The following is a 4,745-nucleotide window of genomic DNA, read 5'->3' on the forward strand; positions in this document are numbered from 1 at the left end:
GGGAATGGCATCCTATGACTCCAACCATGCATAAAATTTTGATCCATGGGGGACGCGTAATAGAAAACGCTCTATTACCCATTGGCCAGTTGTCGGAAGAAGCAGCAGAAGCCCGAAATAAACATTTTAGGGCATACCGACAAAATTTTGCAAGGAAATTTTCAAGAGAACAATGTAATTTTGACGTTTTTACTAGACTTTTACTAACATCCGATCCACTCATCAGCAGTATGAGACCAAAAAAGCAATCGCCTTGCAACAAAGCCTTTCTTCCTGAGACAATCGAGCTTTTGTTGCCTGCCGAACCATATATACCAGTGTAGATTTGTGTGTATTTTAATTTTGTATTAAATAAATTTAAAATATTTTTTTTCATAATTTTTTTTTATATTTTTATTTTTTTTTGTTTTTAATTGACAGAATACAATTGATTTTAGTATAAAACAACATTTTTACATTTTTATCCCATTTTGTACCGAATTATAGCCTAAAATAATTTTGGCCGCCTAAATCGGTCATATCTACGTCTGGACCTTATTACAAAAGGCATAAGATCTACCTATATACAGTTAACAGTGTGGGCGATAGTACAGTCAGCAGCAGAAGTTGCTAAGCGGGCGAGGTGTTCAAAATTACCTTGAAACGCTCTTATTCCCTTAACAATAAAGTCGCGTCAAGATCATTTTGAACATTCATCATTTTAATTGTAAATAATTGTATTACTTAGCTATATTTTAAATATCGTAAGCCGTAAAGGTACATCATAGCTGCTGCATTGAAAAAACACCCTATCACCTGTACTAATGTATTTACACCTATGATGTCGAAATAAAATTATTGTATTGATTGATTGAACACCTGGCCCGCTTAGTAACTTCTGCTGCTGACTGTACAATGAGCACGGACCTTTATCCGGAAAACGTCCAGACCTGAGTCTGACAGGTCGGAAATTTCGCAGCGAAAACTTCACCCTTTTTTACCCTACTGAGCGGAATTGTGCTTTACAACCATTATAGTGCGAATTTACCTTGATAAGCGCTGGTGGCCTAGCGGTAAGAGCGTGCGACTTTCAATGTGGAGGTCGCGGGTTCAAATCCCGGCTCGTACCAATGAGTTTTTCGGAACTTATGTACGAAATATCATTTGATATTTACCAGTCGCTTTTCGATGAAGGAAAACATCGTCAAGTAACCGGACTAATCCCAATATAAGGTCTAGTTTACCCTCTGGATTGAAAGATCAGGTGGCAGTCGCTTTCGTAAAAACTAGTGTCTACACCAATTCTTAGGATTACGTGCCAAGCGGACCCCAGGCTCCCATGAGCCGTGGCAAAATGCCGGGACCACGCGAGGAAGGTGAGGGTAACTTATATCCGTCTAAGCTAATTTTGCACTGAAATTTGCATAACGTTTCACGTTTGTAAAACGACGAATCTTACAATAATATTTTAGGTATTATGAGATTTATGAGGCTGATTTATAAGAAACCTTCGGAGCGCGAGTTTGACTCGTACTTGGCCTGTTTTTAGGGTTCCGTACCCAAAGGGTAAGAACGGAACCCTATTACTAAGACTCCGCTGTCCGTCTGTCTGAGGCGGTGTTCTGTGGTATGTCTGTCACCAGGCTGTATTGAACCGTGATAGCTAGACAGTTGAAATTTTCACAGATGATGTATTTCTGTTGCCGCTATAACAACATTACTAAAAAAGTACGGAACCCCCGGAGCGCGAGTTGGACTCGTACTTGGCCTGTTTTTTTCCGAACGCTGCTGTCAGTGTATGTCCACTCGTGTGTGAGTAACGCAACAACACGCGATAGCTGCAAAGAGTACAAAACTGGAGCATATAGGTACATATACTACTACTTTTTGAGAGGGTTCTTCTTATAAGCCTTAGGGCCGATACAGACGGACTGTAATCCGACTGCAATGTTATCGTCTTGGGTCGTCCCATTAGTTTTTCGTCAAGTTCTTAAATTAGTCCTATTCTGCTTTCGTCACTCATTCTACATTCGTCACAATCGTCGGTGGTTTTCAATGTAGAATGAGTGACGAAAGCAGAATAGGACTAATTTAAGAACTTGACGAAAAACGAATGGGACGACCCAAGACGATACCTAATAGAGGTTTCTGGTGACCAGAGGGCTGGCCACTATTTCCCCCAGCGCATTAGTATAGCCATACAGCGGGGAAATACGGTCAGCCTTCTGGGCTCCTTGCCGTTCGCGATCTGGGCCAAATTTTTTATCTGTAGGTTTTTAAGTTTTATTATGCCTGATATTAAAGTTTTTAGTAAAGGAACCCCAAAAACGGCACTAGTCGCGTGTCACGGGTCCACTCATCTGTGAGCCGTGAGTGTACCATCCTCCACTATTGACCGAGAGTAAGCCTTATTGTAAGGGCTTTAAGGTCTACCAATGATCAAGTGTTGTTGTTAGTACAGTGAGCCGAAAGTGGCTAGTTTTTTAGGGTTCCGTACCCAAAAGGTAAAAACGGAACCCCATTACTTAAGACTCCACTGTCCGTCTGTCTGTCAGGCTGTATCTCATGAACCGTGAACAGACAGTTAAAAATTTTCACAGATGATATATTTCTGTTGCCGCTATAACAACAAATCCTTACTTAAAAGTACGGAACCCTCGGTGGCCGATTCCAACTCGCACTTGTCCGGTTTTTGAAGTGAAAACTTCTTTAGTGATGGGGAGAAAATGTTAAACTCGCGACAGCGTAAGACGTAAGACGCTTCGTAAGACGGACACGTGACCTGATCGAAAAACTGTTACAATGTCATTGAGTTTTCACTTCAGCCGGCACTCCCGTAGTGCAACCCGTTGTTTTTTTGTTGCGAACTGAATATATTATGAAATGAACTTAAAAATATGATTATAATATTAACGCTAGAAACGAGGAAAAATACGTCATTTTCTGGCAATAATACATATAATCGGGGCACTGGGCGGTCCGCAAATATTCCTCAACCCAGTAATTGTCACAATGAACGACTATTAACCTAAAAAAAACCAAGATGTCCGCCAAAATGCGGGCGTGATTAAACGCAAACGGGGAATATCAAGACCAAAGGTTGGCAGAAGTATGATGAAGTCAGTGCTTAAATAATTATTATGTTGCAGCAGCATAGGCCAATCAATTTCGAACCAAAATTAGCGTTTTGAGCAACTATTTCCCAGCACGCTAGAAATCGTTTTAATATGTACTTTCATTTAGTCCTAATAGGACAATCAAATTAGATTTTTTCCAGAAATTAATTCCCAGCAAGCTGGAAATCAATACCTTCATATGATTCTAAATTAACGTAATCCGTGTTTGCTCCATTCCAGGAGTTGTGGATTTTTTTTTGTTCTTTTTCAGTTTTTTGCTTGTAGTTCAAAAAAGGGTACGTCCGACGGAAAATTTGCTCTAATCATGATAAAAATTGACATCTGAGGATCCGAAAGATACCTTAATATGAGTTCGTAGTCAAAGATTGTAAAAAATGGCCGCCGCTTTGAATTTCTTTTTGTTTTGTATAATCGTGTAAAAATCCGATTTTTTTTCACCAGTGTCTGATCGACAACAACCTTGCTGGTAGTGACATTGTTGATGGTGGGTTCCTTCTACATCGAGTGGTTTTATCAATCCAAGGTAAAATGTATCTCCCAAGGCCCCCAAAATTTATCCACACCTCCTGGGATGGAGCAAACTCGGATTATACGAATTTAGGATCTAATGAAGGTATTAAAATGATTTCTAGCTTGCTGGGAATTAAGTCCTCAAAACGCTTTTTTGGATCTAAATTGATTGGCCTATTATAAATGCGTGTAATCCGAGTTTGATCCATCCCAGGAGGTGAGCATCCATCTGAAATTCCAAAAGAAATTTTGATAAAAACGTCCTTATTGCACATGAAGCATAAGGGCCCTTCTCTAATGGAAAGCCACAAATAAAATAGAAAATACTTGATCAGTGTAAACCCAACGTTTTGCTTCGGAAAGTCCCGCTCCTCCCCATTCCTGTTCCTATTTCACTCCAATAATAATAAATAAGGAAATCGAATGGCATAAATATGGCACACTATAATATATACCGAATTGGTAAATCACCAAAAATAATTTAAATCTAAGAGTCAAAGTCCCCCGCCGCGTCTGTCTGTTTGTATGTATGTATGTTCGCGATAAACTCAAAAACTACTGAACGGATTTTCATGCGGTTTTCACCTATCAATAGAGTGATTTATGAGGAAGGTTTAGGTGTATAATTTGTTACGGTTTTGTGTAACCAGTGCGAAGCCGGGGCGGGTCGCTAGTATTACAGTAACATAATAACTATTGCGTGACTTGTACTGGAGACATGCTGGAGACTATTACTTTTACTTAATATTGTGTTACCATGGTAACCCGATAGCCTCTCGTATTAACTCATCAACAAGTCGATCGTGAAATATGAAGTGGCTGGCAAAGTGACGTGTAAGACGGTGTAGGTTAATTGTGCAAGTAGGGTCAAGGCGGGGACAGTGGCTCAAGTCGAACAGTGGCTCAGTCGCCCAAATATTTATTTAAACTTTATTGCACAAATTTACACAAAGAGTAGGTACAAATGGCGGGCTTAACGGCTTGGAGCATTCTCTACCAGTCAACCATTGGGCTAAAACAGAGACAGTTAGTTTGGTGCAGGATTTTAAATAGTGGATATGAGAATAGACAAGTCGAGACTACATACTATGATACTATATGTACTTACTTACACAAATA

Source organism: Cydia splendana, chromosome 25 (assembly GCF_910591565.1).
Source record: "Cydia splendana chromosome 25, ilCydSple1.2, whole genome shotgun sequence".
In the NCBI taxonomy this organism is placed as follows: domain Eukaryota; kingdom Metazoa; phylum Arthropoda; class Insecta; order Lepidoptera; family Tortricidae; genus Cydia; species Cydia splendana.